Here is a 14,827-nt window from a genome sequence, read left to right as displayed (position 1 = left end):
TCATTTGGCGGATTTTATTCATTAACTGAATAGATTCAGTCAATGCCAAACCGTGAGTTTCAAGCTTTTTAATACTCGCAGGTATGTGGGAAAACTAAATACTAATCACAGCTATGTTTTATTTTATACTAGAATCGTTAAATGCTTTCTTGGGCTGACAAACTGCCATAGCCTCTCCACTATTGAAGTTGTTTACTACACCTTGAATGGCCTTTAAATGTTCATTGTAAAACACTACAGCTTCAATCCACATTCCCCATCGAGTTACCACTGGTTCTGGAGGTAAAGGCACATTTGGCAGTTTTTGCTTTACAGGCCTTATTACAAGCAGGTGCCTTAAACACTTTATCTGTTGATGAAATCAGTTTATTTATTTTCCCAAATGAGGATTGTATTTCTTCAGAAAGGTCGTACTCTATGAGCAAAACACGTCAATGAATCGACTTGGCAGCATCTGAGAGAAATATAAACACTCTTTCATCTGCAGAAGATTCAGGAAATATTTTTTTAATGCCTTCATTTCACAATCTGGCGATCATAGATTGATTTGTCTTTTCAAGATTTTTGCAGGCTACCAGATAGGAAGAAGAAAACTCCAGTTTTAATGCATTGACAATTAAGTTCACAATGTAATGGCCACAACTGTCGATAGTTTCCAGCTGAAATCGAACTAATGCTATCCTTGAGTTCTTTACGTATTTCTTCCAGAACATGTAAGTAAATTGTTGGTATGTAATTTTTATGCAATGTTGATTCATCTGATGTATTTTTATTCAAGCAATATTTTCGCAGAAAATCTTTTAAGGTAGTATTTATAAGTTTGTGAAGAAAAATATTACTTGTAAACAATGCTTCCATGTTCAAGTGGTTTTTTTTTTTTGTTTGCCTTTGGAAGTGAAATAACTGCTGCTTGCCGCTGTTATAACTTGTTGTGGGCCTTTCTTTTGCAATCCTGCGATATGAAGACTTGTCTTGAAATGCTGGTCTATTTGAAACTTTTTTGTGTGCAAAATATTTTTTCGTAAACTCGACAATAGAAAACATTTCCGTTGTATGCAAATGTTCCAGGATAGTCAGCTATCCATGAAGAGACTTTTTTTTTCAGGAGGCATTAAACTTTGCACAAATAAATGGAAAACTAAACTGATGCAATGAGCGCATCAACAATAGTAATATGCGTAATTTAATTGCCTAGTGGGAGGAGGGCTGCAGTAGGTGTGCGTGACACAGAACGGTATCGTCTGTCCTTGTCTCGCAATGAGAATGTGTTTTACTATGCGCAACAGCTAAGTGTGCTCTAAGAGCCATGCGGCTAATAGGTTTGGGCTAATAGGTTAAAATAAATAAAAATAAATAAATATTGCATTAGAGAACATTAATGACTTTACTAAACATTAAACTTCACTTAACATTAACATGTTTAGTGAAGTATTATTAACTGTTTCTCATAAAATTTTATTTTATTATCAAAATTGTCTATATTAATTACTATATCATTATAAGAATTTTAGTAATGAACTAAACATACTAAAATCCTTAGCAGTAAATAAGGAATGGAGTGCATCAAATGCTAAGGAAGGACAAAACATGTATAACCTACATTCCTGTTAACATGTGCACATTTTTAATGCTGTTATTTACGTGTAAGCTAGTGAGATCTTTTGGGATAACGTTGCTGATTCCTTACCTTTAAGTTTAATCATTTGCTCATGTTGGTTATAATTTGCCTAAGTCTTTCTAATTTTGAGATATATTTTGCTAAGTGCTGCGCAATGTTTGTAATTGTTATTTGTGTACTATCATTTACAGAGTTTAATTATAATTTTTTAGTTTAACGCTTAAAAAAGTAAATGCTTAATTTTTTTACGTACAGTATAACTGCTTATTTTATAATAAAATAACTTAATGTCATTATTAAAAAAAAATGTATAACAAGCTTTTAGTTTCTGTAGCTTTTTTTATTAAATATTTTCAAACATTAGGCAGATTATTTAAATTATCTGTTGAGGTTAAAAGGACAAATCTTTATGTAAACATTTTGTTTTTTTCTTCTTTTTTTATAAGATTACATGCTCAACTGCTAGGTCATTTGTCCAAATGAAAATTTGTGGCTTATGAAAAATGCCATTGCCTAACAGGGATTTGAACCCGGGACCTTAGGATGAAAGGCTGAGATTCTACCTTTCAGCCACTCAAAAATGCTTTCTGAAAAATCATTAAAAATTTTCCATCGATTTACTTGTAGAACCAGTGTAATGAAAATCTGTGAATCAGTTAGGTAAAAAAAAAAAAAACAACCGTGATAGACTTCAAAAGTTTCTCTCTATAGAAATGTATCTAAATGTTCAGGAATTTCAGTAAACTGTTTTCTCATATTTTTTTATTTGAATTTCAAAAATAAATTTTTTTTGTTAACAGTTACAGAGCAACTAAGCGTTCGCTTATTGTATATCAGTGTGGTAATGAGAATCTAGCATATTCGTATGTAAAGTTGCCAGTTTAAAGTAATACTGCATTAGGTAACAGACTTCTTATCTTAGGCAAGATAAATATTGTGCCTGAAGAATGACACTTCAAATAGTCGTATCGAGAACAGAACGTTATGTCTAAAAGAACAGTGAAATGAAGGAACAACAGACTATCATTAGATTACGGTTAATTGTATTACAGTGTTGTTTTCCAAAAAAAAAATTATAGGAAAATAATTAAATCGCATAAAAGTTTTCAAATATTTTTTATTAAAAAGATTTTTCTTAATCTTTATCAGGTACCTAAATCTCAAATTATATAATTTGAAATTATATTTCAAATGAATATAATTTGGAACGCTTAAATAAAACAGAAAAATATTTAATGAAATTAAAAAAAATAAAAAATAGTTCAGGGACAATATAATGTACACATTATATTGTTGCAGTTTTTTTTCACAATCATTATCGTTATTTTTATAGTATATCGTTTACTAGATAAGTAAATAATTATTACAATTAATATAATATGATTTGAAATGAAACTGTTTATAATTTATTTATATTAAAAGTTGGGTTCAGTATCGGTTGTTAAATCTATTATTTATATGTATACTTGCTATCGGCAAAACATATGTTTCTCTGGAGGCTCTAACTTGTTATTCACTTATACAAGCATTTAATAAAAATATATGAAATAAAATAACACACCTTATTTAAAACAAGATATTACACACCATTATTATTATTTATCAGTTCAACTTAAATCAGTAGAATTGTAGGTATGTCAGATTGTTATTTAACATTGCAAAATTACAACACACACACACACACACACACACATATATATATATATATATATATAATTTTAATAGTATGAATAAAGTACTCGTATTATACAGTACAGTTAACAAAGTGCTGTAATAGAAAAGCAATGAAACATATAGTAGAAAAAAGATTAGCGAATGCGCTCATTTTTCGGTTTGAATCGCCTTGAAGTGTACTATAGAGTACTTTTGAAAATAGCTTTGGAAATATTAAATGATCGCCATCTGGTTGGTTAGGATGTAGTAGCTCGAAGTTTATTATGCCAAATGTTTGTTTTTCAGTAACGTTGAAAGTGTTGTAACACAAACCTATCCTTTCTGTTTAAAATCCTGCTCCTCATCTTTCTGTTTCTGAGTTGCTCCTCTACCCCTCCTGGGATTTAGAAGTGTGATGGTCTTATACGGAAAAATAAATCGTTTTGTAGCATTTGCAAAATTTCATAAAGATTCCCGCGCATTATTAGCACATGTACGTTGTATATGTATGTACATCTAAAAATTGTTTATCTTTGTGGAGAGTAAAATCTTTATTCGATTTTTATAGCCGACATATTTTTTTTTTTACCGTTTAGAGGTTTTTATTTACACTAGGAAAAAAGCGGGCCTACGTCCCGCCGCGAAAATGTTACACGATTTATGTTTCATTACATATGATTTTGTTAAACGCTTTTGCCACTTGTAAGTAAATAAATGAATTTAGCTTACTAAAAACAAAAACGATTACAAAGAAAAACTTCAAAGTCCTGAATATTTTTAGCTGTTTCTTGAGTTGTGATTTTTTAATACAGCTCTAACCTCAAAGTTTTCCATTTTTATTACCAAAACAAAAATAAATTTTAGATAAATCGTTCGTATAAAGAAGAATGAATCGTTCTAGAAGTGCAGATCATTCGTCGTCTGAAAAGTATAAATCGTTCTGGTGCTGCGCACAGCCGGCCGGCGTACTACCATTGGCTCGCCCTGTGCCAGTAATAGCCAAAATAAAAATGCGATCACATACATCAAACAAACAAACCTACGCACTATCCTTTTTTATGGAGGAAAACAAATTAGATGTACAACATATCATGATTTCTTACTTTTGTTCTAAAGGACGTTCCTCTGTGATAATCCCGCGTTGTTTGTGCGTAATTTCATTGCGAAAATTTTTTAAACCAAAATTATCTTGTCCTCGTAAACAATTTGAAAATTGTTTTCGTTATTTATCTTTGTTCGATTAGTGATGGCTTATTAAAACGTAATAATAATTTATCTGGTGTAATTTTGATTTTCATTTAATTTTCTCACGATATATTGGAGTAAATCGGTTGAAAAACTTTAAGGTAAAAAAATAATACATGTTTTTTTATGAAAATATGAAAAACATCTCGAATTGCAGAGAGCGTTAAATAACGCTTAATAGCATTCTCTTGTCATTTCTCTGTATTCGCTTTCTTACTTTTTATCAATAGACAAATTTCTCGCTTTAAACAGTTTTTTTTATACTTGATACCGTTTTTCGTAGGTCTCTATGTTTTGAATAAAGGTAAAACGATGTAAATTAAACCTGAAAACTTAATAAAACCGACGTAAAAAATTAAACTTTTTAAATATACTTGAATTTATTGTGGCGGATGTGTAAAGTAGGTGCCTCAGACATTTTCCGCAACCTTTTTCTTCAAGCATTCTTATAATTCGCGTAAATAATTTCTTCATTCAAATTCCATTTATCCGTAGACTCTACGACATGAATAAAGCATACCGTTCTGAGTTATTACTTTACCTCTTCTCCATTTACTTTAAAGTTGCTAACTCAGATTTTCTTAGGAATTTTTTGCCGTACGAAGAAAGGTGTTTCCACAATATTAATCTGGGACCTTTGCTTCGTTACGGCAAAATCTATGAAGGACTTCAACTTCCTTGTTACTTGTATCAGACTGCACTTCCTGTTTTCTTTGTGCCATGACACTACTACTACGTTTAGTAGTACGACTACGTATAATCGTAGAATCTTGTCTTTGTGCCGGAAGAATTAATTTTGAATATATCAAATCGATCATGCAGCTCGATCGATCTTATTCATTTATCGTTTTAAAACTCGTCTCCTTGACGCCCAACAATTTTACTTAATCCTATTAAAAAGATTAGCTAAATTTGTAAATTTCGATAGACTGAATTTCTAAGATAAAAAAAGATGACGCAATAAACCATAAATTAAAAACTTGAACTCCCTGTCAGTCAGTTTGTAATTAAAATAAAAAAAATAACTATTTCAGTCAAAAGAAGTGTTGTAATGAAGGATATTTGAAATGAAAGAAGTAGTGTTTACATTATAAAAAGTAAACAAAAATATTACATTCAGTTAATTTTCGAAATACTCAGTATTTTTAGCACACCCCTGAGTATTGCTTAAACGAAGAGCTTTCCATCACTATCAAAAACCTTCCCGAAATCAGTTAGAAGCCTAGATAAAACACATATTCCAGACTTTTGTCAAACCCTAAATATATATCTATTTTGTAATGTGATTTAGACTCCCGATTAGAAATTAATATTTTATTTTAAAATAAAAAAATATTTTTATTTCAAAGTGTTTATTTTATGTTTACTTCGTTGTACGAAGTAAAAGAATTATTGTGATCGCGAAAAATTTCGTTTTTCAGATTTCAACGGAAATATCCATTTTGACTAGTTTCGGCGTGACGTCTGAACGTACATACGTACGTATGTATCCAGCATAACTCAAAAACGATTAGCTGTAGAATGTTGAAATTTGAATTTAGGACTTTTGTAATTCTAGTTGTGTACTTCCCCTTTTGATTGCAATCGACTGTACTAAAAAAGTTCAAAATCCAAAACATTTGGACTTGTAAATACTAATTCTTCTAAATACTTGTAGAACTGTAATAATACAATCCTTATTGAGAGTTTTCAACAATATATCATAAGTGGTAGGGGAAGTCGGGGTACAGAGGACCCTCTAAATCATTTTCGCGTGTATCTTGTTTTAATTAACTTAAAAAAAAATCAAAAAATAGTACTTGTACTTTGTATTACTGTACCGGTTGATTGAAAAGCTATAATCAATATTTTCTGGAAAAAAATAATGAAAATCTACGTAATGCAACAGGTCTTCTCTGCTCCATGATTTGGGGTACATAGGACCGCCTGACCCATGTGTCCCAAAGTGTAAAGAAAATAGACCACATGTAATTTTTTTTGTTGTTAAATGTTATTTAATTATACGTATATAAACTACTTTATTATATTATTTATTTTTATTATATTTATTACTAAATTTGTAGCGGTTCATACTATTTATTTATTATTTTTATTACAAATGTCACATATGATACTGTCATCTTCTTTTCCCACTGCACATGCATCATGCGTCCAATTTTTTCAAGTTTTGCACATTATCCATCCTTCTGGTTTCGAACATAAATAGCTTTACTGACAATAAATGCAAAGATAATTATCCTGATCGTCATCACTTGAGTCTTCAACTGAAGATATTTTTTTCCTGCAAGTCGTCTTAGAATTAGGCTTTCCCGCAAGGGTAGTATTATGCCTGCCTTCTTTCCCTTCTTTTTGTTCTGCCTCATTTTTCTTTAATTTCTTGGCCTCTAATACAAGTTTATTAGCCCTTTAAATTTTTTAGCGGGTTATAATTTCTAGGTCCCGAGACAACGTTGCATTTTATCCTTCTCAGAAGACATGTTTTCGGTATATTAAAAGAAAGAGAAGCTTTTCGTACACTCATACCCTTCTTTACAGCATCAAGAGTGCAGGATACTTGCTCCTTCGTCCAGGTCGGCCCTTAAGTTTTCTTTTTATAAGTTCGTACCGTCTGCGAGGACAAACAAAAAGAATCTTTACCGGTTGTTTATCATAATTTATATTGAGACTAATTTTATTGATTTGTAATGTATTATTCTTAAATAATAGATAATAATAAAATGTGTGATAAATAAGATTGTAACAAAGCTTTTATTGAATATTTTGTAAAACTAGTTCATTATTACGTCAATGAATAAAATAATTGTATTAATAAAAGAAATTTATATTAATTTTCAAACGTATTTAAATATTCTCATTGTTATAAATTGATAAGTAATGTTGATTCTGTTAATGATATGAAATCACGTGGTTAGGGGTACATAGGACCAGTGTACTTACGTGCCCCTATCGGCTGGACCTGATTGCCCCAAGCTCCAGGTTCTAAACAAAGTTTCCTGTGTTAAATATGTTCTACAAACTTGTAAAGTTTTTGCAGAATATTCAAAATTTAATTACAGTGCTGTTAAAAAATATAAATAAATGAAGTTATCAAAATAAATTTTATAGCAATTACCTTTAAATCTGAATTTTCTAAAAATAACTGGAATAAAGTAGCAAACGGCGTCCACATTCAGTATTCATATACAACTGGTCTTTCTTCATGCAGTGACTGTATCCCCTGGCACATAGCACCCCCGTACAAATAAAAATTTCAGCTGTACCTCTCTGCGCCGACTTCCCCTACTTATTTTCGCGTGTTCTAGAGTTATAGCCAAATGAAAATTTAATTAATGAAATATTTGGATCTTACCAAGGGGAAGGCACATCGGTTCGAATCCGACTTCATACACATATATTTTTTTTGTAAATTTAAATATATTGATCTATTAATAATTATGAACCTCAGATAGTAAAAAACTTTTACAATAAAAAAAATGAAAAAATCAGAGAAGTTATTGGTGAAATAAAATTTTATGTACTTTTCATTTTAATTCAAAAATTTTTACGTAAATTAATTATTAATAAATCAATATATTTAAATTTAAAAAAAATATATATGTGATGTCGGATTCGAACCGATATGTGCATGGTTAAGGATCGAATCCGACGTACTCGCACCATAGCGACGGGTAGCAAAATGAATATATAAAATAATATAAAATGGTGATACGGACACCACAAAAAAATGTGATGCAATGTGGTGTTTACCACAATGCAATTGCGTAACTGTCCACGTTATTAAAGAATTTGATGATCGTATCTCACTTGCAAATGAAGTAAGTTTATATGTAGTGGAGCAAAAATGTGTATATGTAATTTAATAGGCCTACAAAGAAATTATGTGGTGTTCACAACACATGACTTTAATTGTAATTAGAATATTATTATGTCTTTCATAAGTTAATTATTAAATTAACCTTATTTTTCAATTTACTTAAACTAGCACACAAATGGAAATTTTAATATGATAATTTTATTATTTAATTCAATTTATAAATGAACCACTACTTTTTCTTCTCTCTTTCGAAAAGCTGCATAAATATAATAGCACCCAGCGTAAACAATTTAATTATTCGTTTTTTCATTTGCTAAATTATACAGATGATGGTAACTCCCGTGTAGGATTTCCTCGAGAGTACCTAGTTCTCATTATTTTACGATCTAAAAATCGTAATATATCGTGAATATGTTGGGTAATTTTCTTTCATTGTTATTATACAGTACTATTATAAATACAATTAATATTGTATATCAATACAGTTGTGTTTTTTTATATATTTAAGTCTATATAAGTTTGTTGCAACGTAATTTTTTAGTCTAAATAAGTTGCAACGTTATTTTTTAAGAACTATGTATTTTGTAAAACATGAATAAAACTATTATTATTATAAACATCCAACCTTATTAAATTGTTTTTTACTTTTAAATTAGATAATTGGACCCCATATTTATTGTTCAGTATGATATAAGCTATACAATTTTATGTTATATATGTTTTGAAATAGATTCTTTTTATAATTATTTATTTTTAAAAAGAAAAAGAAAGAAAAGATAATCAACCGGCCCAATGAAGGGATTACTTAACTTAAAAAGTAGAGACTATACATAAATGCATATCATCGCTTTTAGTTGAAAGTTATTATTTTATTAAATGAGAAATGTTTCTCTAAAAAATGATTTATTGGAGTTTTACCATTATAAAATTAATTTTAGCGTATAACAATGTACACAAATCGATTTATGCTAGTAAATAAGCTACGCATCCATGTAAACCTAATTAATAAATTTTACTCATAAAAAAAATTAAGAACTTATTACCAAGCAACAGCTAGTATTTACATCTTGTAACTAAAGATATTTTAATAATATCAATTATTCATACTTTATCCTTTAAGCTAAACATAAAGTCCCATTTTTAAATTTTTAATTTATTTTTATTATTTTTTTCTATTAAGTCATCATGGTATTTAATTTTTAAGCCCGGAGGATAAGTCCTTAAATGTTCTTCATGGGACAGTCCGTTAAACTTTATTTGCGGTTAGCAAAGGGACTTGTTATATTTCCTTTTATTTTTCTCTTTTTTACTTCCTTGTACGAAGTAAAGGAAGTATTGTGATTGCGAAAATTTTCGGTTTCCAGATTTCAACAGAAATATCTATTTTCACCATCTGTGAGCCCATTTTGACTAGTTTCGGCGTGACGTCTGTACGTACGTACAGAGATAAATACACACGTATGTGTGTATTTATCTCGCATAAGTCAAAAAGATTAGCCGTAGAAGGTTTAAATTTTGGATTTAGGACTGTTGTAACATCTGATTGTGCACCTCCCCCTTTTAAATATCCGGGTGATGATAACGCGCAGACGTTTTTCGCCCTCCCCTTTTTATTGTAATCGACTGGACCAAAAGTGTCAAAAAAAGCCCAAAATCCAATTTTTTTTGGATTATGGACTTTTCTTAATTGCAGTAATAAGCCCCTCATTGAGAGCTTTTCAACGATATATCACATAAGTGGTACTTATTTTGATTGGTTCCAGAGTTATAGCCAACTAAAACTTTACAAGGGGAAGGCACATCTGTTCGAATAAACTTCATCTCCTTTTCTTTTTTTTAATCTTTTTTTTTTATTTAAATATATTGATTTATTAATAATTATTAACCTCTGATTTTAAAGTTTTATGATAAATAATAATTTAATAATTACAATAAAAAAAATGAAAAAGTATCAGAAGTTATTAATGAAATAAAACTTATGTACTTTGCATTTAAAAAAAATGTGTATATGTAATTTAATAGGTGTACAAGGAAGTCATGTGATATCCACATCAGATTTTTTATTTTGTAACTTTATTTTTTAGCAGTTTATTAATTTATATTTTAATCATGCTTCATTCTTAATATTCCGCAAGAACATGCATTATAAGACTCAATTAAATTACCTACCTTTTGTACGAGTACCTCGTACCTCGTACTTTGTATTGTTTATTCATTATTAAAAAAAAAGTCTGCGAACTACGTTAAGGCAATTTGCCGCACTAATTAGTCTTAAACAAAATCAAAACAATAGTTATTTTTTATTTTTGTAGTAATTAATATTAATCCTAACATGATTAATATTAATTACCAAAGAAATTTAATCTAAAAATATGGTAGAATGCAGTTAGGAAATATTCATGTTTAAATTTGTTTCAGGCGTTATAATTGTATTAGTAAATTATTTGTTTAGAAAATATTCTACATCATGTCGAGTCCCCGGGTGTATACAAGCCTCTGCGGTTTCCAGGAACAAGACAGGGTGTAAGAAAAAGACCTCACGTTGTCCTTGATGAACCACCGGAATTGACAGGATGAGAAATCGGATAATCCAAACCAGGCCGGGAGCCTTTTTATTATTATCGGGTGTTCTGTGTCCATCTTTTTTTTTTTTTTTTTTAGGTGATGCACGAGCATGATACCGAGGAGTGAAATCACCGGGAAGACTTCAATAGGGAAAAGATAAGAAATCCTTTCTGTTTTAGATAAGAAAGACACGGGGACATCAAGGATGGTGAGTTAAGAAGGTAAGATTCCAACCCTTTGCGTTGCTTTAAAGAAATGAAACCAATAAATAATCGGTTGGGATGTTACATTGTTTAGGCTGCCTTTTTTCACTTTGGATATTTGTGAGGTTTGTCGTCGTCATTGAGGTTCATTCATCTATTTATTTACCTCCAGCGTTAGGGCAGTGTTCCTTTTATTTTGTTTCAGGTGCTACAGACCCGTTGCAGCTATATACGACAAACAGCCACCGCGGTGCCCCAAACCCTTCCTAGATACTCGTGTGTCTCGAAATAAATGAACGGTTGTTGTTTCTTGTTTCTCGTCGTATACGGCATATACAAGACGATCACTACACTCTCGTGTACCCGAATGTTTTACTCATACAAATTGTAGGTCGCCCCAACATCCTTTTCCTATTTAAAGATGATGAAGACCGCCAGAAAATAGCGATGACGATAGAAGAAGAAGTCCAGCAGATGGAAGAGTGAAGAGACCTGCACTTTCCCTTGTGTTGCCCTTCTTAGGGCTCAGAGGTTTATCCAAGGTTACGGTCTGTAATTATCTACAACCGAAAATACGGAAAGGTAGGCCAAAGAAGAAAGAAGGAATGACACCCCACATTATCGTACCCGGTCCAGCCGTGACCCGGCCGATTAAAGGCGAAAGTGAAGAAGGGTCTGCAAAACCTACCTTCACCAACCATTCTTCTTCCCTCCATCTTAAGATTTTGACCTATCGTTAGTACATGCGACTCACAACGGCTAAGGTAGTGCATTGCATTCTCCAACAACTAGGGTCCAATCAGGCGCATTCCTGCTAGACCAGTTGGCATTGGCACTGACAGGCCTTCATTGGACGGACTGAAGGGGAAATCGTGACGGGAGAAAGACGCAAATACATTACTAGTATTCCAAGTAATGATTTGTTTATTGATCAGTAAGGAGCAGAACGCAGTCCACAATTCCGTCCATAAACAAAGCAAATTTATAACCATCGTTAAACAAAGAAATGCTCGCCCGCTAATAAGAAAGATATAGCAGCAAGGGACTATTGTCCAGGTTCTGCTATTAATAGGGCGATATGTATCCCTCGCTTCCTTTCCGAGGAACAAGACACTCTCTCGGGACCAAAATATTGTTGATTAAATTTAGACCTAAGTTAGTCAGTCAGATAACCGTGATCATCAGGGACAGGAAGCAGCAAGGATATCTGAAGCATTCAAGAATCGTCCACCTACACCAAGTCCATCGTCATTCCTGACTGATTTCAACCGGTAGCCATCAGAAACATGATTTCAGTCTGGACAAGACTTCGGCTGACACAGTTCATATATTTTTTTTATTACCAAAAGTTAATTTCACAAATATAATTTCATCGCTAGTATTATCGCAATCCTGGGAGGAGGATTATCTGCTCAACCACCAGAGACTCGCCACATCTTATTCTTTTATTAGTCTACCTTTTAGTTTTAAAAAAATTGAAACTTAAGAATTTGTATAAGTTTTAAAAAAATATTAAAGATCATAATTTAATTTCATTTTATTTCCGAATTTTAACTTCTTTCACTTATAATAATTATTTTATTTTTTTTTATTCGATAAACTTTATTTTTCTTTTTAGGCTTCAGAACCGCCGTAAGATATTAATCTCAGAGGATGAATTAGGATGATATGTATGAATGTAAATGAAATGTAGTCTTGTACAGCCTCAGGTCGGCCGTTCCTGAGATGTGTGGTTAATCGAAACTCAATCAACAAAAAACACCGGTATCCATGATCTTCGTGTTCAAATCCGTATAAAAGTAACTAACTGCCTTTACTAGGATTTGAACTTTAGAATTATCGATTTCGAAATCAGCTGATTTGCGATTTCGAGTTAATCACACTAGACCAGCTCAGTGGGCCTATTCAATAAATTATATATTATCAGCGTAATAATTTTTTTTTTAATTAAAAAAATTATACCTCGAATCGTGTCATACTTATCAATGTTATGTTCATAATATAAATTAAATTTAACACACAAAGTTTCATACTATTATAGTATACGTATAACATATATTTATATATTTTAGGATATGGATATAAATGTTTATTAGAATGAATTTTAACGAACTAAAACGTTTTCGATACTCTTAAACCAGATTTTGACCAATTAATTACTCTATTAATTGGTTAAAATATTGGTGTAATCAACTATATATATATATATTTTAATTTTCATACGTATTAGTTTTTTCGCTGTTTTGTTTTACCTAATATTATTCTGCGAAACGATTATTTAACCGGTTGAGTAGTTAATCAACATGAAGTGTTTAATATACCTTCTTATTGCGTGTTCATTACTGAAGGATGACCGTGAATCTGAGTAATTGAATGAACGGCAAACAATCTATTTATACGAGTATTCGTATAATCAGGAAGACCTACGGCTTTATTTAATTATTTCTTATAATACAATACCGGTAGAAAAAATTTACCTTACAATATTATTCACTCTATATAAAAAAAAAAATAATTTCATTAAAATAATCATTACCTGGAATCGAAACAAGGATTATTGGAAATCTAAAATTGGTTTTTATCTTTTTTTTCCGAAATTTTTAATTTCTTTTCCTAATATTCTGAAATTTTATTAGCAATAAAATTAAAATTTTATTACAGTTCTGGTACGGTACTGCGTCCAATACTAAAATTCTTTTTTCATGGAATACTTATTTATACATTTATCAAGTTCCATTCGTTATTAAGAAATTAGGAAAATGTTAAATTTCTGTCAACAGGTATCATTACTATTTTATTTTTTTCTTCCACAGTTTTATGTGATAGTGATCGAACCGCTAAGTTTCTTTACCGATTATATGAAAGGTTCGATAAAAAATAAATCTGTTTTTTTTTGGGGAGTTTCCCTCTTTCCGAGTTTAGGAACTGAGCTAGTAAGTCGGAATATTGCATTTATTCAATGAATGCCGAGTTTGTCAGCTTAGAATAATAGAAGATTCGAAAAAATCATGTAAGCTTTGATATTTTTAGGCGATAAACTCCTCTATTCGATCGGGATCAAAATTTTACTTATTAAATTCTGATAAACAAATTTGAGGTATAATTTTAACGATTTATTAAGATTTAAGGGTTGCGAGTCTAGCCGCAACCCTTAAATCTCGGGTTTTGAACATCCAAAACCTGACTTAACGAATTTGTATAAAATTTTTGGGAGAGAATTTTATCCACTACCTGCTGGAATATCTCATAATACTTAACTTAAACCGGGATATCTCAAGTCTAAAATTAAACTCTTACCGTCGTTATCGACTTATTTAGACTTTACTTATGCGATCTAAGAACAGTTTTAGAAAGATCCTTTATCGAAAGAGAATTCTATGAAATTTAAACGATATTACTACGAGTAAAACAAGATTACACGTGGTAAGATGTAATATATCTGTGTTATAAAATGGGTAACGGTTTATTCGAAGTGTGGCAATCGTATGGGATAGTAGCCAGATTCTGTTAATAGTTTGAAGAGAATTTTCTGAAATAAAATTAACTTAACATCTTAGGGTTAATTTGGGCTATCGACGCGACAGCGAGAGGAAAAAGAAAAAAACCGATTGCCGCGCGTTATGTATATCAATAATAGCGATTAACTGAATCCAAACTACATCATACTAACCTATGCGGTCAGTTAACTCATTTACTAGAATTAAATATTTTCTTTACACGTAGATTGGC

The 14,827-nt window shown here is 30.9% G+C and overlaps 1 long non-coding RNA gene across 1 annotated transcript; it reads left to right on the top strand.

Moving 5' to 3' along the window:
• The first annotated feature begins 564 nt into the window (after positions 1-564).
• On the top strand, positions 565-12,903 carry LOC142328729 (uncharacterized). The gene is made up of 3 exons (XR_012757343.1): positions 565-713; positions 10,992-11,116; positions 12,717-12,903. It is a non-coding gene; the product is annotated as an uncharacterized LOC142328729 (long non-coding RNA).
• Positions 12,904-14,827: the final 1,924 nt, after the last annotated feature.

The sequence above is a fragment of the Lycorma delicatula genome, chromosome 8 (assembly GCF_047948215.1).
Source record: "Lycorma delicatula isolate Av1 chromosome 8, ASM4794821v1, whole genome shotgun sequence".
Lineage (NCBI taxonomy): Eukaryota > Metazoa > Arthropoda > Insecta > Hemiptera > Fulgoridae > Lycorma > Lycorma delicatula.
This window is presented reverse-complemented; position numbering and strand designations above follow the sequence as displayed.